Source organism: Chiloscyllium plagiosum, unplaced genomic scaffold (assembly GCF_037043375.1).
Source record: "Chiloscyllium plagiosum isolate Xiang-an unplaced genomic scaffold, Cpla_swu_hap1 HiC_scaffold_21, whole genome shotgun sequence".
NCBI lineage: Eukaryota > Metazoa > Chordata > Chondrichthyes > Orectolobiformes > Hemiscylliidae > Chiloscyllium > Chiloscyllium plagiosum.
The window spans coordinates 16501550-16526453 of record NW_028270159.1 but is presented as its reverse complement, the minus strand read 5'-3'; the positions used below and the strand labels follow the sequence as shown (position 1 = coordinate 16526453).

Here is a 24904-nt window from a genome sequence, read left to right as displayed (position 1 = left end):
TGGGTGCAAGGGGATTGAGAAATAAAGGCAGAGGGAGGAGAAGTGACAGTTTTGATGAAAGGAGAGTCTTGCATTTATAAATAACATCTCCAAACAATTTGATTAGAAATGATTACACATGTTTGAACTGATGTGACTTGAACCAAGGCCTACTGGCTCAGAGGTAGGATTGCTACCACTGTGCCACAACAGCAACCCATGCCTCCCAGATGTGTGTTAATTTTTTTTCTTCTTTTTATATTCAGAAGTGCTCCTACACATAACTGAAAGGTGATTTGGTAGTGGGAAAATAAAACTTTTTTGTTAACCCCAACCAGTAAATCACCTGTGTTTCCAATTGAATCATTTATGTGCAAAGCCCGGCAAGGCAATGTGTACCATCTAAGCTGAGGGAGAGATAGGAGATAGGGACAGGGTGTGTGTGTGTGCTCAAATAATTGCTTGTTGCCTGTAATACTTTTATGGTGTAGTCACTGTTGTAATCTAAGAAAAACAGCACGCTCCCATGGCATTCTAATAATGATCAGACAGTTTTTCATGTGTGATGTTGATTGATGGGTAAATGTTGGCCATGTAACTTCTTGAAAAATAATGCTGTGAGGTATTTTTACATCTGCCAGAGTAGGCAGTTGTTCCATCTGAAATGCAGTGCTTTCAATAGTGCAGGACTCCTTCAGTACTAGGTTACAGTGTCAACATTTGCTGGAGTGAGACATGAGCACAGAACCTTAGAAGCAAGAATGCTACCCACTGAGTCATGAATGATAATCAAAGGGAAATATTACATTGCTGAAGAGAGATGTTTGCGAGGAGTGTCGAAGAATCTATTTGGTTACAGCTAAGGAGCATTAGAGGTACCATTTAGATTGTATAGTTCACCAAATAGTGAGAATGAGTGTTTGATAAGGTAATACATGTTAGGCTGCTTAATAAGAGGTCATGGAATTGAAGGTAATATATTTGCATATATAGAGGGTTGGCTAACTATAGAAGTCATATAAGAGGTAAGAGGTGAATTTTCAAGATGGCAACCTGTAACTAGTGGACTGCCACAGGGATCAGTGCTGGGGCTAAAATTATTAGATTAGATTAGATTACATTACAGTATGGAAACAGGCCCTTCGGCCCAACAAGTCCACACCGACCCGCCGAAGCGCAACCCACCCATACCCATACATTTACCCCTAACCTAACACTACGGGCAATTTAGCATGGCCAATTCACCTGACCTGCACATCTTTGTGTAAGTGGGAGGAAACCGGAGTACCCGGAGGAAACCCACGTAGACACGGGGAGAACGTGCAAACTCCACACAGAGAGTCGCCTGAGGCGGGAATTGAACCCAGGTCTCTGGCGCTGTGAGGCAGCAGTGCTAACCACTGTGCCACCGTGCCGCCCACAATTATTTGCAATATTTATTCATGACTCGAATGAGAAAACTAAATGTGCTATAGCCAAGTTTGCAGATGACACAAAAATAGCTGGAAAGGCAAGTAGTAAGGATGACAGAAGGGTTTGCCAAGTGATATAGACAGGTTAAGTAAGTTGGAAAAGACATGACAGATGGAATATAATGTGGGAAAATGTGAGGTGATGCACATAGGAAGGAAGACTAGAGGAACAGAATACAATCTAAATTGAGAAAGACTGTAGAAAGCTACAGAACAAAAGGAATTGGCGGTCCTGGGCCCTGAATCACAAATCTAGTGTCCAAATGGAATGTTGCCCTTTATTTCAAAAAGAATGGAGTCTAAAGGTGGAGAGATTTTGCTAAAATTATAAAAGCCACTCTTATCAGACTATAAGTTAGAATATTGTGAACAGTTTTGGGGCCCCTTATTGAAGGAAAGATATATTGGCATTGGAGACATTTCAGAGAAGATTCGCTAGGCTGATAACCAGTATGGAAAGTCTGTCTTATGAGGGGAGGTTGGGTCTGTACACAATGGAATTGAGAAGAATAGAAGGTGCCCTTATTGAAACATACAAGTTTTTTACAGGACTTGACAGGGTTGATGCGGAGACGTTGTTTCCATGGGACAGTCTAGGATCAGAGTTTAAGGTGATGGAATCCTTAGGAGGCAGTGATCATAATATGGTTGAACTTACTCTGCAATTTGAGAGGGAGAAGATAGAATCCGCGTTAACGGTATTACAGCTGAATAAAGGCAGCCTCAGAGGCATCAGGGAGGGCCTGGGTCGAATTGAGTGGGAGAGGAACCCAGCAGGAAAGACAGTGGAACAGCAATGGTAGGAGTCTCTGCGACTAATTCAGGAGACATAGCAGAGTTTCATCCTGAGGAAAAAGAAGCATGGTACAAGGAGGGTGAGGCAACCATGGCTGACGAGGGAAGTCGGGGATAGCAAAAAGCAAAAGAGAAAGCGTATAAATGTGGCGAAAGGCATTGGGAAACCCAGAGGATTGAGAAACTTACAAAGACCAACAGAGGGCAACAAAAAAAGAAATAAGGAGAGGGAAGATTTAACTGAGGGTAAGCTAGCCAGTAATATAAAGGAAGACCGTAAGAGTTTCTTCAAATATATAAAGGGCAAAAGAGGACATTGGGCCATTGAAAAATGACACTGGAGCAATAGTAGTGGGAAACAAGGAAATGGCTGAGGAACTGGATAATTACTTCACATCAGTCTTCACAATGGAAGACTCGAGTAATATCCCAAAAATTCAAGAGTGAGGGGGCAGAGCTGAGTATAGTAGCTATCACCAAGAAAAAGGTGCTGGAATGGAAAAACTGAATGGCCTAAAGGTGTATAAATCACCTGGACCAGATGACTACACCCCAGAGTTCTAAGTGAGATAGCTGCAGAGATAGTGGAGGCGTTAGCTGTAACCTTTCAGGAATCACTAGAATCAGGAAGGGCTCCAGAGGACTGGAAAATTGCTAACACAACACCCCTGTTTAAAAAGGGAGTAAAGCAAAAGATGGAAAATTACAGACCGATTATGATTAGCCTAACCTTGGTCATGGTTAAGATCTTGGAATCCATTGTGAAGGATAAGATTTCTGAATACTTAGAAATGTATGGTAAAATAGGGCAAAGTCAGCAAGGTTTCATCATGGGGAGGTCATGCCTGACAAATCTGTTAGAATTCTTTGAGGTAGTAACGAGTTTGGAAGGCAAATGTAATGATTGCATTTGAAGACTTGAACATTAAAGTTGAGATGTACTTCTGAGGCTCTATAAGGCACCATTTTATTTAAGTAAGGAGAAGCGAAAAGAACAAATGAGAAGTTTACAAAGTAGAATCTGTAAGTCTTCTGTTGTCATAATGCAAGACCATATTTGGAGTATTGTGTGCAGTTTTGGACCCCATATCACAGGAAGGTAATGCTGGCCTTGGAGCATGTTCAGAGAAGGTTCACAAGAATGGTCCCAGGAACTTAACTTATCAGGAACATTTGAGATACTGGCACTATACTTGATGGAGTTTAGAAGGATGAGGGGGGATCTAATTGAAGCTTCTAGAATACTGAATGATCTGGACAGAGTAGATGTTGGAAAGATGTTTCCACTGATAGGAGACATTGGGACCCGAGGGCACAGTCTCAGAGTAAAGGGAAGACCTTTTTAGAACGGAGATAAGGAGAAGTTTCTTCAGTCAGAGAGTGATGAATCAATAGAATTCATTGCCACAAAAGGCTGTGGAGGCCAAGTCATTGAGTATATTTAAGACTAAGATAGATAAGTTCTTGAGTATCAAGGGGTTATAAGGAGAAAGCGGGAGAATGGGTTGAGAAACTTATCAGGCATGATTGAATGGCAGAGCAGACTTCCTGGGCTGAATGGCCTAATATCTGCTTTTATGTCTAATGGTTTTATGACCAGAGGGCATAATCTCAGAATAAAACTTTGTACATTTAAGAGAAAGCTGAGCAATTTCTTTTAAATGTTGCAAATCTGTGTAACTCTAAACCATGGAGGGCTGTTGAGCTGGGTCATTTAAACAAATCCATCCATCTTGGCCTTGAACTTACTTAATCAGTCAGAGAATTGAGTGTTATGGGGAAAAGGCAGGAAAGTGGAGTTGAGGATTATTAGATGAGCCGTGATCTCATTGAATGGCGCAGCAGACTTGGTGGACTGGCCCAAGTCTGTGTCATCTTTTGGTCTTACGTTCAGGAACTGGGGAGATGCCTATGAGGAGAAAATATCAGACAAAGTCAAAGCTTCCTGGATGATGAAAGAGTTTGAGATTAAGGTGAAGAAAAGCATTGTGTATGAAAAATACAAGGTAGACTGACAAGTGCAAACTATGCTGAATATGGAAAATTTCATTTAAGTAAGGAGAAGCGAAAAGAACAAATGAGAAGTTTACAAAGTAGAATCTGTAAGTCTTCTGTTGTCATAATGCAAGAAGAATGAAAGGAGTAAGTGGAACCTTAATTATTCATTCTGTGGTGTTTGGCAACAAAGATCAAAGAGTTGCAAAAACATCCTTTTGCAGGATGCTTCTTAAAATGTTTTTGTCAAATTAAGGGCAGAGAAAACATTGAATTTTTAAAAGAATTAAGATGAGAAAGGTCACCATAAACCTTTAAGATAATGTTCATGTACAAGTATGAAAAACTGTTATCTTGTTGGTCATTGTTCTCGTCATGAAAATTTAGCATTTACTTCATTTATGTATAATGAATTCCTTGTGCAATCCATATTTAAAAATAATTTGGCTTAATTAATTTTACTATAGATGGGATCTGGCAGTCATTTAACCTTCCAGTAGCTTCTTAGGAGAACTTAACCTTATTTAGCAGTTACAATATCACAGCCAACAGCACATGCTAAAAAACGAATGAAGATAAAAATCTTTGTGTAGCCAGTTGGGAGACATTTTGGTGCTGTTTGTTGCCAGCCAGTCTCGCCTTGTTTTTTTTTTAAGTTTTATATTTACATATCTTGTTGAGGTTCACACCCTTGTGACTTGTTTAATGCCACAGTCAGCAGTGCCCATTTATCTGATAACTGTTTAATACTCTTTTGGGATACTTTCCTGTAAACTTAAATGACAACCCTGCCAGTTTGCCATGCTTAGTTGTTCTTATTTCTTTCAATCAGATTTGGAGCCATTCTTCAATTTTGTTTATACATTCCTGTTTGATCCAACTCCCCAACTGCATTTGAGTAGAATACAATAATGTGGGTAGATATTGGTCAACATTATACCTATATTGCATACAATAAACTTGGCAGTGGGATAGGCTGCAGTTGGCACTGTTGCTGGGTCTTTCTATCACATGCATGAGACTCCTTTTAAGAATGGGTTCTGATTGGTGATCTAAATGTGTGGTGGCCTTTTGAATATGCAAGTTAAGAGTTTATTGCTTCTTATAGGACCCCTTTTCACAAATTTCTCACTGGGGCAGGCATGATTACAGATGTAGTTGAAGCCTTGAAATCAGTTTCTGTTTAGGAACAGGAATCAGCTATTCAAGTCATTGGACATGTTATCATTCATTCAGATGATAGCTGTTTTGTAATGGTATTCCATCCATCATATTTAGGGTTTTTGCCTCTAACAGGATATCTTTACCTGAACTGGAAATGTTTATGCTGTTTCTCATTAAAACAAGAAACTAGGCATGAACAACTTGGTGTTGAAATATGCAATATATGTTCATTATAGCTTTCTATTATATACAATTGCTGTGTTGCATTCACAGGTATACCAATGTGGGTTACTATTGGATGATTTGGTTTCAGCACGAGAACATGCTTCAAGTGGTCCCAAATAAGATGGGCATCCAATCTTTATACCATCAGATTACATACTGTGATATGATGATAGCATAAATATTTCTGTTAGACGTTTCTGACTTAGTGTGTTTCTTAACACTATGCTGATATACTGATCGTGAGACATAACACAACATCCTTTTCCAAAGATAACAACTTATCCCAAACAATTGTATGTAGATATGTATTGTTAATGCGATAATTACACAACCAGGCACACCAGAGTTTTCACGATTATTATTTCATTCTTCAGTGTAATGCTTTGAAAGTTTGGCAACTTGCCTTGATTTGGTGATTATATATATATATACCTGTCGGGAGAAGTATACATTGTTTTTGTCGCACTTGTTTGACAGCTTGTTTTCTTGCTCTTGATTTGTCACTCAACATCACCACGCAATTAACATTGGAAAGTTGTTCCTCACGTTTTCTGCATGGTGTGTTCTACAGCAGTCTGGGCAGGTTCTAGAAACCTATGCTGGGATCCAAGTGTTTGAATTTCCAACTAGCATTTTTTGTTTAGCCTCCAGTTTTGGTAGCTTGCAATCTACTCACTCATCATGTATCTCTTTCATTCTCTGACTTGGAAGCAAAATGTTCCTTGGAGTAATTAGATGGTTGCTGGACAAGGTTGTTTGCACTTGCCTTCTAAACATAAGTTGTGCAAAGAATGGTAATCCCTTTCCATTGGTATTGTATGCATCAGTGCAGTGCAGACATCTTGTTTTGTTGTTTGGCACTTAATTAGTATTGATTTGATAGCATGTGCCATATATTCTGCGGTCTTATTTGAGCTTGGATGGTGGGATAATGTGTTACTTGTTGCTTCCTGCTTAATGTATCTGCGGTCTGTTATCAAGTGCTGTCCACTATTTCCCATTACCAAATCAAGTGAAAATGTCTGTCATTGTGTCAGTGTTGAGAACATTAAGTTATTAAACAGTGGAAGATTTGAAGAGTGATAATTTGATATACCTTGCATGTATTCATGAGTTGTTGAATACCCTGATTTATCCCTGGCTTCTATATAGATTCAGGTGTGAGCCATTTTGTGCATTCAAAAACCCATGTACCTAGTTAATATCTCTGGTTTTAGGACTTGTTTCCCCTTTAAACAATGTATTGTGATATTCCAAGTTCGTTTCTGCTTGGCCAAAATTAAAAATGCGATCAAGTGCTTTTTGAATACTGTCAGGCCAGTCCTGGATAATGATCTTCCTGCAACTCTTTTGGTTGCTAATTGGAACTGTTCACACTGGTTCTGGTCAAAGTGTAACAGCCCAACTTTGTTATGAACTTGAAGGCATTCACAAAGAGGATTAACATGAAAATCGAGGAATATCTTGGGATTGGATAACCTGAGTGTTTCAGCAATGATTCTGGTACTTGGCTTATATCTCACTCTAAAGTCTTATATTCTAAAATGTGGAGGGTTATAGTTGCATATTTCTGTTTCTAGACAGCATTCTAAACAGTCTAGATAAGTAAAGAGTGGTGTTATCTAGGCGTTCTTCAATTTTAGTGTCAATTTGAAGAAAGACAATGACAGGATCAATTAACCTTCAGACGAAGGCTTGTTAGTGTAGGAAACCATATTTTCTGTGTTTTAAAAGCTGTAGTTTCTGTTAGGAGACCTTTTTGTAGCTATTGCATCAGGAGCATTAAAAAAAATCAGCTACAGGCATGAGAGAGGGGGAGTAAGTTATAGTTTTCCTTCTTAGTGCCGTTGTATAACATTTAGCCTTTGCATTTGTAACTTCAACTTTATTTTTAAGAAGTCACTGTTAAAGTTGAAATTTAATTTCTTTCCAAGTTAAAATCAGTCTCATTGATCAATGTCATATCTATGGATCTGTACAGCTGCCTGTACTCTTAGAAACCAATGCTGCTGATCATCTGAATTTTTTGATATCCAGGGTGTTGTTAAGTTGATTTTTATTAGATTCCCTACAGTATGGAAACAGTCTCTTCAGCCCAACACGTCCACATGGACTCTCCGAAGAGGACCCACCCAGACCCATTTCCCCCTGACTAATTCCCTTGGAATCTAATCTTAGGTTTTTAGATGTCTACCACTGTGATCTTAGACTTTCTTTTTATATAAATGGCCACCATTGCTAGCAGTCTACATATGGGCTTTGCCACCAGCATGATATCTTTACAATCTATGGCAGTACTTTTTTAAAATTTCTCATTATATGCAATTGTTACATTCACAGGCACTGTAAAGTGTAGGCTGGTATTAGGCGATTCGGTTACAGTAGAAGAGCATGCTGCAATTAGTGTCATGCTTTATGTGATCCCAGGTACAACGGAGTAAGCAATCTCAACCATTAGTTGACATGTTATGACACAGTTGTATCATAGCCATGTCTCTTAAAGTTGTACTAATAATGAGACTGTTAGAAATAAAACAACAGCCTCTGCTACACAAATCTTTAATCTGACTAGCAAAAACCTGTCAACCTTAGATTTAAAATGATTAATTGAGCTTGGATGAAATTTTTTTATAAGAATGAATTCCACTCATTTTACCAATCTCCGTGAAGTGTTCCCAAGCTTCTCTCTTGGTTGATTTTTGATTTTTTATTTATTCATTTTTGTGGGATGTGGGAGTCGCTGGCTGGCCAGCATTTATTGCCTATTCCTAGGTGCCTTTGAGAAGGTGGTGATGAGCTGACTTCTTGAACTGTTGCAGTGGATTGACCCACAATGCCATTACGGAATTCCAGGTTTTTGACCCATGAACAGCAATATATTTCCAAGTCAGGATGGTGAGTGGCTTGGAGGTGAACTTGACGATGGCGGTATTCCCATATATCTGCTGCCCTTGTTCGTCTAGGTGGAAATGGTCGTGGACTTGGAAGGTACTGTCTGAGGATCCTGGGTGAATTTCTCCAGTGCATTTTGTAGATTGTATACATTGTTGCTACTGAGCATTAGTGGTGGAGGGAGTGGATGCAGCGCTAACCAAGTGGGCTGCTTTATCCTGGAAAAGTGCAGCAGGGCAGGCAGCATCAAAGGAGAAGGAGAATCGACGTTTCGGGCATAAGCCCTTCTTCAGGAATGAGGAGGGTGTGCCAAGCAGGCTAAGATAAAAGGGAGGGACTTGGGGGAGGGGCATTGGGAATGCGATAGGCCGGAGAGGGGGTGGGGGCGGAGAGGTCGGGAAGAAGATTGCAGGTCAAGAAGGTGGTGCTGAGTCTGAGGGCTGGGACTGAGAAAAGGTGGGGGGAGGGGAAATGAGGAAGCTGGAGAAATCTGTATTCATCCCTTGTGGTTGGAGGGTTCCTAGGCAGAAGATGAGGCGCTCTTCCTCCAGGTGTTGTGTTGCCATGGTCTGGCGATGGAGGAGGCCAAGGACCTGCATGACCTTGGCGGAGTGGGAGGGGGAATTAAAGTGTTCAGCCACGGGACCTTTGGGTTGGTTGGTGCGGGTGTCCCAGAGGTGTTCTCTGAAATGTTCCTCATGTAGGCTGCCTGTCTCCCCAATGTATAGGAGGCCACATCGGGTGCAGCGGATGCAGTAAATGATGTGTGTGGAGGTGCAGGTGAATTTCTGATGGATATTGAAGGATCCCTTGGGGCCTTGGAGGGAAGTGAGGGGGGAGGTCTGGGCGCAAGTTTTGCATTTTCTGCGGTTGCAGGGGAAGGTGCCGGGAGTGGAGGTTGGGTTGGTGGGGGGTGTGGATCTGACAAGGAAGTCGCGGAGGGAGTAGTCTTTCCGGAACGCTGATAGGGGAGGGGAGGGAAATATATCCTTGGTGGTGGGGTCCGTTTGGAGGTGGCGGAAATGACGAAGGATGATCCGTTGTATCTGGAGGTTGGTGGTGGGGTGGTAGGTGAGGACTAGTGGGGTTCTGTCCTGGTGGCGATTGGAGGGGTGGGGCTCAAGGGTGGAGGAGCGGGAAGTGGAGGAGATGCAGTGGAGAGCATCGTCAACCACGTCTGAGGGGAAATTGTGGTCTTTGAAGACGGAGGCCATCTGGGTTGTTCGGTATTGGAATTGGTCTTCCTGGGAGCAGATGCGGCGAAGGCTAAGGAATTGGGAATATGGGATGATGTTTTTACAGGGGGCTGGGTGGGAAGAGGTGTAATCTAGGTAGCTGTGGGAGTCAGTCGGTTTATAGTATACGTCCGTGTTGAGTCAGTCGTCCAAGATAGAGATGGAGAGGTCTAGGAAGGGGAGGGAGGAGTCTGAGACGGTCCAGGTAAATTTGAGGTCGGGGTGGAAGGTGTTAGTAAAGTGGATGAATTGTTCAACCTCCTCGTGGGAGCACGAGGTAGCGCCGATACAGTCATCGATGTAGCGGAGGAAAAGGTGGGGGTTGGTGCCAGTGTAGCTGCGGAAGATGGACTGTTCCACATATCCAACGAACAGGCAGGCATAGCTAGGGCCCATGCGGGTGCCCATGGCTACTTCTTTGGTTTTATCCTGGATGGTGTCAAGCTTATTGAGTATTGGGACTGCAGTCATTTGGCAAGTGGGGAGTATTCCATCACACTGCTGACTTATGCCGTGTAGATGGTGAACAGCCTTTTGGGAGGCAGGGGGTGAGTTACTCACAGCAGTATTCCTTGCCTCTGACCCACTCTTGTAGCCACTGTGTTTATATGGTGAGTCTAGTTGAGATTCAGATCAATGATAACTTCCTGGATGTTGGTAATAGAGGATTAGAGATGGCAACACCAATGAATGTCAAGGGGGGTGAGAATGTCATAACTTGGCTTTTGTATGATGTGAATGTTACTTGTCACTTGTCAGCCCAAACCTGGGTATTGTCCAAATATTGTTGCAATTGGACCTGGACTGCTTCAGTGTCTGAGGAGTTATGAATGATGCTGAAAACTGTGCAATCATCGGTGGAAAATCCCACTTCTGACCTTATGATGGAAGGAAGATCATTGATGAAGCAACTGAAGATGGGTGGACCTAGGCTACTACTCTGAGGAACTCCTGCAGAAACATCCTGGAGTTAAGATCACTGACCTCCAACAACCATGACCATTTTCCTATGTGTCAGGTATGACTCTCACCACTGGAAAGTTTGCCCCCTGATACCCAGTGATTCCAATTTTGCTAGGGCTCCTTGATGCCATGCTCAGTTGAATGCAGCCTTAATGTCAAGGGCTGTGAAGCTTGCTTCACTTCTGGAATTCAGCTCTTTTGTCCATGTTGAACCAAGACTGTAATGAGGTCAGGAGCTGAGTGGCTCTGGTGGAACCCAAACTGGGTATCTCTGAGCAGATTATTGCTGAGCAGGTGCTGCTTGATCACACGGTTGATGACACCTTCCATCACTTTACTGATGATTGAGAGTAGACTGATGGTGTGGTAATTGGCTGGGTTGGATTTGGAGAAAGTGAGGACTGCAGATGCTGGAGATCAGAGTCGAGAGCATGGTGCTGGAAAAGCACAGCAGGTCAGGCAGCATCCGAGGAGCAGAAGCATCGATGTTTCGGGCAAGAGCCCTTTATCAGGTTGGATTTGTCCTGCTTTTTATGTACTGGACATTCTTGAGCAATTTTTACACATTGCCAGGTAACTGCCAATGTTGTAACTGTGCTGGAACAGCTTGGCTAGGGGAGTGGCAAGTTCTGGAGCACAAGTCTTCAGTACTACTGCCGGAATGTTGTCAGGACCCGTAGCCTCTGCTGTATCCAATGCTTCCAACTGTTTCTTGATATCACGTCGAGTGAATCAAATTGGCTGAAGCCTGTTACCTGTAATGCCGAAGGAGGCCAAGATGGATCATTCACTCTACATTTCTGGCTGAAGATTGCTGCGAAAGCTTCAGCCTTTTCGTTTGCACTGATGTGCTGGGCTCTTCCATCATTGAGGATGAGGATATTTGTGGAACTGCCTTCCTCCAGTGAGTTATTTTAATCGTCCACTACCATTCACAGCTGGATGTGGCAGGACTGCAGAACTTGCATCTGATCCATTGGTTTTGGGATCGCTTAGTTTTGACTATCTCTTGCTGCTTATGCTGTTTGGCATCTTCAGATATGCGTGGTGCTGATCTTGGCATGCCTTCCTGCACTTTCCATTGAACCAGGGTTGATTCCCTGGCTTGATGGTAATGGTTGAGAGAGGGATATGCTGGGCCATGAAGTTACAGATTGTGCTGGAGTATAATTCTGCTGCTGTTGATGGCCCACAGCACTTCATGGATGTCCAATTTTGAGTTGCTAGATCTGTTTGAATTCTGTCCCATTTAGCATGGCAGTAGTGTCACATGACATGATGTAGTTTATTCTCAGTCTGAAGATGGGACTTCATCTCCATCTCCAAAAGGACTGTGCAGTGGTCAATCTTAGCGATGTTGTCATGGTAAGATGCTGCAGCTGGCAGATTGGTAAGGATGAGGTCAAATATGTTTTTCCCTCCTGGTTCCTTCACCACCTGCCACAGATCCAGTCTTGCAGCTATATCCTTTGGGATCTGACCGGCTCGATCAGTACTACTGCTGTTGAGCTGCTCTTGGTGAACATTGAAAACCCCCACCTAGGGTACCTGTCGACTGCTCAATTTGATTTGCCAGGGCCATTCAACTTTTAAATATTATTACCATATTGGTCCAAAAATGTATGAAAGAGTTGAACTTGAGGTGAGAGTGACTGGCCTTGATATCAAGATAATATTAAAGTATGGAATCCTGCAGTCAATATGAATGCAAGGAATGTTCTCCACTGTTTGGAGTCATACCTAGCAAAAAGGAAGGTGAATGTGGATGATGGTAATCAGTTTTGGTACTTCCATGCAAGAATTCTTGGTAGTGTAGATGAGCAGAGAGATCCCTGAAAGTTGCCACCCAGGTTGATAGGGTTGTTAAGAAGGCATATGGTATGTTAGCTTTTATTAATGGAGGGATTGAGTTTTGGAAGCATGAGGTCATGCTGCAGCTGTACAAAACTCTGGTGCGGCTGCACTTGGAGTATTACATAAAGTTCTGGTCACTGCATTATAGGAAGGATGGAGAAGCTTTGGAAAGGGTGCACAGGAGATTTACTAGGATATTGCGTGTTGTGCAGGGAAGGTCTTATGAGGAAAGGTTGAGGGACTTTGTTTTCGTTAGAGAGAAGAAAGTTGAGAGGTGACTTAATTGAGACATATAAAATAATCAGAGGGTTAGATAGAGTGGACAGTGCGAGCCTTTTTTCCTCTGATGTTGATGGCTAGCACGAGGGGGCATAGCTTCAAATTGAGGGGTGATAGATATAGGACAGATGTCAGAGGTAGTTTCTTTACTCAGAATAGTAAGGGCGTGGAACCCCCTGCCTGAAACAGTAGTAGATTCGCTAACTTTTAAGGGCATTTAAATGGTCATTGGATAGATATATGAACGAAAATGGAATAGTGTAGGTTAGATAGGCTTCAGCTTGGTTTCACAGGTCAGTGCAACATTGAGAGCCAAAGGGCCTGTCCTGCACTGTAATGTTCTATGTTCTAATTGCTGAGGAAAGTGGCCTTGATCCAACCAATGTCAATAGTTTGCAAATGATTTCACAATGCTCACCATTCTTGAAACCTCCAAGTTGAAGTTATTCATGTTTGTATGCAGAGACTTGGCCTAATAATTGACATTTGTGTTTCACAAATGGAAGTCAATGACTATCTGGATGTAGGTTTGTTGGCTGAGTTGGAAGGTTTGATTTCAGATGTTTCATCACCATTCTAGGTAATACTGTCAGTGAGCCTCCAGCTGAAGCACTGGTGGTTTGGCCCACTTTCTATTTCTGTGTTTAGGTTTCTTTAGATGGGTGGCATCATTGTGTTTGTTGATGGCATTCCAACCAGAACTCTATCAACAAACACATTAACTTGGATTCCATTTACCACCCCTGAGAAAAAGAACATGAAATGATGTCACCACAGGAAATGATGTCACCAGCCCAAGGAAACCTAAACACATAAATAGAAAGTGGGCCATACCACCAGTGCTCCTTCCAGAGGCTCACTGATGATACCTAGTATGGTGACAAAACATCTGAAAACGAATGTTCCAGCCCAACGAGCAAACCTACATCCAGAACCTCAACCTCAGCGACAAATCTTCTCAAAACTTGTCAATAACTATTTAACTAGAGATTTTAACCATGTCTCTGAGATTCAATAACACTACCATTGCTAAGTCCCCAGTATTGTAGGATTGAGCAAAATTTCTCACCATCTAAAATACTGGACAAAGTCCTAGGTTCAGGCTGAAGCAAACACACAACAGAGCTGGAATGATTTCTCTCTGGGACTGTTGTTTAGCCTAGAATTCCAATTTACACTTTCACTTGAAGACCAAAACCAAGTTTTACACTCTGGCTACCCAGCACAGACATTATGGGGTTTTCAGAGATACCAGATATTCAACTTCAATCAAAATTCATTCACCGAGATGTTGGGCATTCACAGTGGCTCAGTGGTTAGCACTGCTGCCTCACAGCGCCAGGGACCTGGGTTCGATTCCCACCTTGGGTGACTGTCTGCGTGGAGTTTGCACATTCTCCCCGTGTCTGCGTTGGTTTCCTCCGGTTGCTCCGATTTCCTCCCACAATTCAAAAATGTGCAGGTTAGGTGAATTGGCCATGCTAAATTGCCCATAGTGTTAGGTACGTTAGTCAGGGGTAAATGGGTCTGGGTGGGTTGCTCTTCGGAGGGTCAGTGTGGACTTGTTGGGCTGAAGGGCCTGTTTCCACACTGTAGGGAATCTAATCTAATATAATCAAAATCCATTCGCATACATTATTAATGATCGGGAAATCAATTAACTTCAAAAGGTACACCAGAAGCACAATGGAAAGCACAGATTTGCGGAGGAGATAATGGGCCCATAATTGGTATATTTGCAGACCTTGCCCACACCTAAGGCAGATATCCCCAGAAGTGTTCCAAAGAGCTATCTCCAGAAGAAGAATTCCAGCAGCTGTTTCCAAGAGCTATCAGAAGGGGGATCCCAACAGCAGTTCCCCTGTTCCAAACCAGGGGAACCAATGGCAACCGACCATGACCAGTAGACCCAAGAACTGATATACTCTGAATACTACCACTCTGACCAACACCACGAGGCCTCAGACATGTTCTGAGGTGAAAACTGAACCTGCAAAACAAGCAGAAAGTAAAGAAAACCAAGTACGTGCCCGATAGATCCACTTCACCCCTACTGCATCAGTGGACTTAACCCAAACTGAAAAGCCCATGCAGTCCGAAGTCTTTGTCCAGGCTCCAGGTATGGCAGGTGGGAATAGCCAGTACATCAAAATCGTGTTGGTGAGCTGAAACTCCCAAGACCCCAAAGGTTTCAACCTAGCTAGCAGGGAGGAGAAGGGACATTGTGACAGAGAATGGGACCCCAAGCGCAGGAAACCTGATTAAAGTTTCTATGATTAAAGCTGTTGTCTTTGGGTTCTAATAGTGTTTAATCTAGCTAGTGTATTTAATAGTATTATTGTCCTCTGTATAATTGTATTAATTTCACTTTATTGCATTTAACTTTATTTCTTGTATTATCCTTATCTTTTCTATTTTAAATAAATGCAGAGATTCTTTTGATCTGAAACACCTGTGTACTACCTTCATTTCACATTCCCTAAATAGGTCTGGTATCAAGAACTAGTGATTTGGGGTTATTCAAGCCACTTAAAAACCAGAAAATTGCTGATGGGAAGCCAAAACCCTCACACTGTCAACATCTTGGGATTATCCTTTGACCTGAAACAGAATTGGATCAGGAATGTAATTACTGCAGTTACAAGTGGTCAGATGCTGGGAATTCTGACACTAATTCCTGATTCCCTAAAGCCTGTCCACCATCTACAAAGTACAAGTCTGGAATGTGATGGCATACTGTGCACTCATTCAGGCAAAATAGATCTCCAACAGCCTTCAAGAAGGTCTGTACCATTAAGATAAAGCAAACTGCTTGATCGGCACCATGTCCACTACATTTTAAACATGTGCTGTCTCCACTACCAGTACACTGTGGCAGCAGTATGTATCATTTTCATGAGCTGCACTGCAATTACTCTTCAAGGCTTCTTTGATAGTACCTTCAAAACCTGCAACCTCTACCACCTAGAAGAACATAGGCTTGTAGGAAACATCACCGCTTGCAAGTTCTCCTCAAAGCCATTTACCATCCTGATTTGGGACCGCATTTGCTGTTCCTTTGTTGCTGGATTAAGAATCCTGAACATTCCTCCTAACAATTCCCATGAGTATTCCTACACCTTATGGATTGCAGCAGTCAAGTGGTCATCACCATCATCTTGAGCAATTGGGGATAGCCACTGTGTATCAGTGCCACCCACGTTTCATCAAAAACTAAATATGAAAAAAACAACTGAGACTATTCAATCAGTCTGTGACCACAGCCAGTGAAAGAAGATGGCATTGATGGTAAGGTTCCATATTTATGGCACAGTTAATAGTGATGACTTTGGTCTTATCAGTGTTTATGTCTCGGGAAGTGAGTTTCATTAAAGAATGAATGTTGCAGAAGAAGCAGCATGATAACACACAGACTAAAAAAATTGCATAGGCTGGGGGAGCAAAGAGCTTCTTGTGCTTGTGTAAACTGGCCAGATGTTTGTGGATAATGTTGCAATGACACAGTATATAGATGACAAATATGGGAATCAAAGTTAGGGCTTCTTGGAACTAGGAAGCAGAGGAGATTATAAAACTGGCGATGTTCAGATAGGTAAGAGTGGAACCAAGTGTGAGCTATTTCAATGAGCTAGATAATGCAGAGGAGCAATTGGGGAAGAATGAAGAACTTCAGGATGGAAGCAGGGGATGGATAATGTACTAAAGTGGGCAGCACGGTGGCACAGTGGTTAGCACTGCTGCCTCGCAGCGCCAGAGACCCGGGTTCAATTCCCGCCTCAGGCGACTGACTCTGTGGAGTTTGCACGTTCTCCCCGTGTCTGCGTGGGTTTCCTCCGGGGGCTCCGGTTTCCTCCCACATTCCAAAGATGTACAAGTCAGGTGAATTGGCCATGCTAAATTGCCCGTAGTGTTAGGTAAAGGGGTAAATGTAGGGGTATGGGTGGGTTACGCTTCAGCGGATGGGTGTGGACTTGTTGGGCCGAAGGGCCTGTTTCCACACTGTAAGTAATCTAATCTAAACCACTGTCCAAGTGACAGATATTAAGTTTTTTGCTTTTCAAACCCAATGTTGAATTTGATTATACTATAATCAGTATTTCACAAATGTTCCCATACTATTCGATTTATAATTAATTCTGGCTTCTTGCTGCTTACTTAGACTCATTGTTTTTACTTTCGTGTATTCTAGAACAGGAACCTATTCAGAATGTGCTTAAGAAATTCACAGACCTTTCAATTTGAGGTACTTAACTTTTCATTTAATTTAGGAAAAGCAAACTCTCTCATTTAAAACAACTTTGGTTTTCCTGCAAGCTTTCTGACGATGTGTTCAGCCAGTACATGGGTGAATATTCGAGTTGCAGATGAGGTGAGGCAGGGTAGAGACTGAAAATGCCTAAATCCACAATTGTAACAATCTTAGTTTTAGAGCGGATATAGAGCTGCAAGCTAACTTTGTAGTGAGTTAGGATTCTAAGGTTACGAAGTCAAGTTCAGCCTTGAACAGTGGTCTAGGAAGAATGAAGCTGCTGTCTGGAGAGCGCAGTTTGCGATGGGATCAAGGACCATGTACTTGCTCTTCTCAATATTTAATTATCTCTGTTAACCTAATATTGGATATTTGACAAACTGCATGACACATCTGGAACAGCAGTTAGGATCAGAGAGGTAAAGGAGAGTTGCTGTAGTCCTACCAGACCATATGGCTGTTTGTCCATTAAAGACAGTAGCCTGATGGTCATTTAATCTGCCGGTCACCATGCCTCAGGTGAGGGGGAAGGTTGAGAAAGAGAGATTTTCATGGTAACCTCAGCCAGCTTGGGAATTGAATCCACAATGTTGGCAATGCTGCATTGCAAACCAGCCAACTGAGCTAATCGAATCCTATTTGAGAGAGGTGGTGGTAATATATAGCAGGCTGTTGTCAGTGTATGTCTTGAACTTGATATATTTTCAGCTGATGTTGCTCAGAATGTGATTAATGGGAAAGGGCCCAGAATAAAACGTTGGGGAATTCAGATATATTGCAGAAGTAGGTGAAGAAGATAGTGTAGGTCATCTTCTGGTTATGACTGTGTACATAGGTAAGATTATGCTATATGTTTAAATAATGTTACATAAGCAGTCTATCATGACCAGATAAAGGACTGTGGTAATACTTAGATAAAAGCTGTACAAATGGAGATAAGCCAAATGACAAAACGATTATTATGTGATAGCATTATTACTTGGACATTAGACAATTGCAGATTCAGGTCAAAGGTCAATGCATCCAGCAACGTCCTGTGGACAGAGTAAACGTTTGAGTTGAATATGACACTTCATCATTATTCAAACTTTTGGTTTTATTCAAGTCTCCCGCAGGACTTGAGCACACAGATGAACTCTTCTTCATTCCTTACTGAAGTCTCAATGTAGTTTGGATGACATGGAAAACTGACCCCTTATTTGAGATTGAATGACTCGTGTGGACCTCAAATGTTTATCAAAGCTTGATGAAATGTTGGTTTTGTATGCAAAAGATTAGAAGTCATATTATAAGCAACACTTTTTTTCCACCGAGAGCAACGCTAATCCAAACATTAACTCAGCTTCTTTCTTCACCAGATGATGCCACTCTCACTATGATTATCCAGCACTTTCTGTTTTTGCTATTACCAGAGCCAGATGGCTATTCACCTAATTTCTTCTTAATCTTGTATGCAAAAATCAAGACATGCCAATAAGCAACGATTAAAGCCACTTTATAAAAAATTTGTTTCAGCATTATTTTGAGTGCTAACTTTCTCCTTTCCTAAAAGAAAGGCATCTATCCAGTGACCCTCCGATGAAATGACCACCAGTCTTCTCTCTCTCTAATGACTAGTGAAGACTGCTGACTCAAGGTAAAACTTGACTGAAGCAAATAAATCACAATTTAGGGCAAGCTTGCACTTTTTAATTATAAATGTGGAAGTTTTAATGTTCTAAAATTAATAATTGGGTTGTGTACATATGCTGTACTAACTTTACAATGTTTTACAGGACTAAGCTGAAGCATGGCCGGAAGGGATGGATTTGGCCTTCTGCTTGCCTTTGATAAGAACTTGTTTATGTTATAGGCATTACTAAATATTCTGATTTGATGATTTGTACACTTGAGGAAATGTAGGACAATAGGTGTGTATGAAAGATGACTGCTGAAGTTAGTCTTTTGGATTGAAAGATTTTATTCAATTGTTGAGTCCTTGGTTGCTGTAGTCTTTGATGACAGGATTATTTAAATATAGGCTTTCTATTTGTAACACCTTTTCATAGTTTTCTATGTAATTGGTCACTATTTGTAAAATCAGTATTAACATAGAATATTTATGAAAAGGCCTGTTTATGAACAATAATTACATCAAAAAAATAGAAATGTACCAAGGACTGTACAAGGGCTCAGTGTAAGCATGAATGTAACAGATCTGGGTTGATTTAGACCTTCATAGTCAGAAATGTGGAAAGGGATAATCAGAGCTTTAAAACTGCAGTAAGTTAGATCAATGAAAGTTAATGATACGTAGGAATGGAATGGTTGTGCTTGAGCATTCTGCTAAATTCTTTATATCTCCTCTTTCTCCTGTTTTACATTACTTGCTTTATTGCTACATTCCCCAGCATGTATAGCCCATTTAAACACAGTTATTACTCTCTGATGATCACGAAAAAGGACCAAAGTGTACTAGTAGCCATTTAAATGAATTTATTGTGTAGCTTTCAAACAAATGTTGCACTTTATTCGCAAAATAGCTTTGTGCATCCTTTAAAATAGTCTCTAATGTTTTTCCAATCACAGATGTAAAGCTAACCAGTCTATAGTTAACCTTTCTTTTTCTTTTGTCCCCCTCCCTTTTGAATTAAGGTGTTACACTGGCATTTTCCAATCCTCCAACACTTTCCAGATTCTAAGAATTCTTGGAAGATTACTACTAGTGTATCCATTATCCCTGTAGCTATTTGTTTTAAAGGTCTTGGGTGCAACCTATTAGTCCCAAGAGACTTTTGATCTTTAATCCCTTTAGTTTCCTTGATTTTTTTCACTTGTGATTGTAATTGTATCTATTTCCTCCCCTTTGTAGGACTCCACATCATCTGATTCAGGATCCTTTTTGCTGTTGAATGTTTTCCATATTGTGGCAACAAAGTTACCCCATTATCTTTACCTGCTGGCCTGTCCTTTCACCGAGTCTCATACCCCTGAATATTTAGTTCCCAGCTTTATTCTCCTTGTAATTGTGTGTCTGTATTGGCTATAAGATCATGCATGCCTATTAACCTCCATTTGTGACATAATTCATTTATTTGTCTGAATACTAAGTACATCCATTTTGTCTTATTTACCATTCCCCTCCCACCACCACCGACCTAATTTGCTGCTTTTTTACTGCTTTTACTCTGTCTTCCTGTCCCGCACTGAGTGGCATTGTCAATATACTTGCCCTCTAGTACACCTTATCCTTTTACTTTGTAAGCCTATGCATCACTCCATCAGAAATTCTTCTGTTCTCTTCTCCCACCCCCCAATGAATTTAAAGCCCTCTCTACATCCCTGGTTATTTGATTCTTTGAGATACTGGTCCCAGCACTTTCAATTGAACCCTGCCTGAACAGAACTGTTCCTTTCCACCAAGTACTGGTGCGAGGGCTCTTTGAACTGAAACTCAATATTTAATCCAAACAGTGAATTGAACTCTTTGACCTTAATTATGCGAGTTTGCTCATGTCTCAGATAGCAATTTGATATCATTAACTTGGAGCTTCTGCTTTTTAGTTTAGTTCTTAACTGTTCAAAATCTTTCAGCTGTTGCCTTACACTGTTCTCTCACAAGGAGAAGTGTTTAGTTAATGATAGTCTTGTCTTACGATTCCAACTGATGCTTCTCCTAGACAAGTCACATCCTAGAGTGCAATCTGGCTTCATAGATCATTTTGCAAAATTTTGGTTAATGTGGTGGTCAGTCAGTAAAAGCATAAACACATCAGGCAGACGTTTTATTTTCAACAGATGTTTATTACACAAAAGATAAAACCAAAAACAAAGAAACATATGTCTAGATGTAGACAGATTAAAACATCTTCAATCTTCAAATCAAAATAAAGTCTTCAACGTATTTCCTAACACCATCAGTTTGCAAAGATACAAATTCAGAGAAATGATCCTTCTATATCAAATCTTTCAGTTATTTTTTGTTTAATTTGATTTATTATTGTCACATGTACCTAGGTACAGTGAAAAGTTTGTTTTACATGCAGTACAGACTGATCATACCATACTATGTCTGTAATGGTAATAGAAATGAAATATTATGGTTACAGAGAAAATGCACAAAATGCAAGATTAACATTAAATTTAAAATTTGAGAGATCAGTTCAAAAGTCTGATAACAGCGGGGAAGAAGCTGTTCTTGAACTTGTGTTTAAGCTTTTGTATCTTCTGGCCGACTGGGGTGGGTGGGGTCTTTGATTATGTTGGCTGCCTTCACGAGGCAGTGAGAAGTATAGATGGAGTCAATGGAAGGAAGGTTGGCATGCGTGATGGACTGGGCTGTGTTTACAACTCTCTGTAGAGTCTTATAGTCCTGTGTAGAGCAGTTGCCATACCAAGCCATGATGCATCTGATAGAATGCTTTCTGTGGTACATCATCTATAAAAATTGGTAAGAATATTTATGGATGTGCCGATTTCCCTTCATCTCCTGAGGAAGTAGAAGCATTGTTATGCTTTCTTGACTGTTGTACAGAATATGGATGGACCAGGACAGATTGTTGGTGATCTTCATTCCTAGGATCTTGATGCTGTTGACCATATCCACCTCAGCATCAATGATGTAGATAGGGGTGTGCCCGCCACCTTACTTCCTGAAGTCAATGACCAATTCTTTCATTTTGCTGTCATCAAGGGAGAGATTATTATCTTTACACCAGGCTTCCAAGCACACTCTCTTTTCGGTATTCTGTCTTAGCATGATTCAGGTGAAATCTGTCCCATTGGTGCCAAGGTCGCATGAATTCAAAATAATTTCTCTTTTGCCAATCTTTGGGCTCAGACTTTTCATTTCTAATGCTGTGCAGATTTCTAACCTGGTTTGGAAGCAGCACAATGGAATGCTTTCCATTATTGGTCAGAGCATTCAGTATAGGAGTTGGGAGGGCATGTTGAGGCTGTACAGGACATAGGTTAGGCCACTTTTGGAATATTGTGTGAAATGTTGTTCTCCCTCCTACTGGAAGGATGTTGTGAAACTTGAAAGGGTTCAGAAAAGATTTACAAGGATGTTGCCAGGGTTGGAGGGTTTGAGCTATAGAGAGAGGCTAATTAGGCTGGGGCTGTTTTCCCTGGAGCTTCGGAGGCTGAGGGGTGACCTTTATAAATGTATATAAAATCATGAGGGGTACGGATAGGGTAAATGGACAAGGTCTTTTCCATGGGGTGGGTACTCCAGAACTAGAGGGCATAGGTTTAGGGTGAGGGGGGAAAGATATAAAAGGGACCTAAGGGGCAACTTTTTCACGCAGTGTGTGTTTGGAATGAGCTGCCAGGGTAAGTGGTGGAGGCTGGTACAATTACAACATTTTAAAAGGCGACTGGATGTATACGTGAATAGGAAGGGTTTAGAGGGATATATGCCAAGTGCTGGCAAATGGAACTGGATTGGGTTAGGATATCTGGTCGGCATGGACGAGTTCGACCGAAGGGTCTGTATCTGTGCTGTGCATCTCGATGGCTGTGTGATGTGGGATGATCAACCATAATCATATCGAATGGTGGAACAGGCCTGAAGGGCTGAATGGCTTACTTTTGTTCCTTTTTCATATGTCATTTGCAACAAAAATGTGTTTCACAAAATGAATGAGGTTAAAAAATCAATAGTAAGTTGTCTAATGTTACTTAGTGTGATACCAAAGTGACATCCAGTGAGTGACTAAGTTTTTATTGCATTCATACAGTTACTGCATGCTTAGGTCCCTCGATTACATTGTAATTGCACTTGTCTGCTGGCCTCAAATGCTTGTGATCCTGTTGCATGAATCTTGCAGCAAGTGGGTGAAACTGTAGCAGCTCCATTAGCAACTCCATACAAATTTATCCAGCCAGTGTGTCATCTCCCACTAGAAGCTAATAATTTTCAAGAAATCTGCCCTCATTGTATTGCTGCTCATGTTGCAGAACACAAATGCAAGCAGATTTTTGGGATTGGTACAAAAGGCATCCGGAAATCTACAAATAAAGGTCTGAAAGAAACCGAACAGGTCGGTCAGGATTTGTAAAGAGATATGATGTTTTGGGTGGGTGCTTTTTTTTTAGGAAGAATATCAATCAGGACACGTTTGGCTACAAAATTTGGATTCGAATAACTGAAAAAATGAGGATACCACCAGTTGGCTACGCTGACTCCTTGTTTGATTCTATAATTTGTACTTTGGTTATAGAAAGTTCTGCGACTATGCGAATTGTCTTGCACCATGAAAACTGCTGTTGTGAAATGACAAAACAAATCACTCTGGAAATGGAATTTTGTGATTTCATGTGTGTACACACTATTTTAATGTTTTATCTTTAATATTCTCATTGCCATTGCTGTAATTTCTGTGTGAATACTCTTGAGATTCTAAGTTGAATACCTGTACCATATTTGACCTCTTTACTTTGGTGTTGACAACATTGTAATCAAACAGGACGGATGTCACATATACCTAGGTAAAATGTACCTTGGCTTTTTGATGCAGAATAATTTAATCTATTTGCTATTTGCAGACTGGATTCTGTCAACTGAACTAAACTATTAACTGGAAATGTAGGTAGGAATATATGCACATTTAAAAGTATAGGTTGATCTGTTTGATTCCAAGAAGTTGGCAGGAAAATGTACATCCATTGCACAAAAGATTATAAATTGAGGTTTGCTCGCTGAGCTGGAAGATTCATTTTCAGATGTTTCATTACCATACTAGGTAACTTCTTCAGTGAGCCTCTGAATGAAGCACTGGTTGTGTCGCCCACTTTCTATTTATATATTTGAGTTTCTTAGGGTTGGTGATGTCATTTCCTGTGGTGACGTCATTTCCTGTGGTGACATCATGTCCTGTTCTTTTTCTCAGAAGGTGGTAAATGGGAGCCAAGTCAATGTGTTTGTTGATAGAGTTCCGGTTGGAATGCCATGCTTCTAGGAATTCTCGCATGTGTCTCGGTTTGGCTTGTCCTAGGATGGACGTGTGTTACCCCAGTCGAAGTGGTATCCTTCTTCATCCATATGTAAGGATACTAGTGAGAGTGGGTCATGTCGTTTTGTGGCTAGTTGATGTCATGTATCTTTGGCTGGTTTTCTGCTGTTTATCCAAGTAGTGTTTGTTATAGTTCTTGCAAGGTATTTTGTAAATGACATTAGTTTTGCTTGTTGTCTGTATTGGGTCTTTCAAGTTCATTAGCTGCTGTTTTAGTGTGTTGGTGGGTTTGTGGGCTACCTTGATGCCAAGAGGTCTGAGTAGTCTGGCAGTCATTTCCGAGATGTCTTTTGATGTAGGGAGAGTGGATAGGGTTTCTGGACGTGTTTTGTCTGCTTGTTTGGGTTTGTTGCTCCGGAATCGGCAGACTCTATTCATTGGGCAACTGTTCTTTTTGAATACACTGTATAGGTGATTTTTCTCTACTCTGCATAGTTCCTCTGTGCTGCTGTAATTGGGGGCTCATTGAAATAATGTTCTAATGCAACTTCGTTTGTGGATGTTGGGATTATTGCTTCTGTAGTTCAATATAGGAAATGATGTCACCACAGAAATGACATCACCAACCCTAGGAAATTAAAACATATAAATAGAAAGTGGACTACACCACCAGTGCTTCATTAAGAAACTCACTGAAGATGTTACCTCATATTGATGACGAATCGTCTGAAAATGAACCTTCCAGTTCAGCGAGCAAACCTACATCCAAAACCTCAACATGAGCTACAATCTTCTCAAAACTCGCTAACAAAAGATTATTTATCTCTTCATACTTTAATATTAATTGTTCATGGTGCTCAATTTAGT

At 41.2% G+C, this 24904-nt stretch overlaps 1 protein-coding gene across 3 annotated transcripts in view; it reads left to right on the top strand.

Moving 5' to 3' along the window:
• Positions 1–24904, top strand: part of LOC122564914 (transforming growth factor beta receptor type 3-like) — a 125335-nt gene that overhangs the window by 3647 nt on the left and 96784 nt on the right. The gene's annotated exons all lie outside the window — the stretch shown is intronic.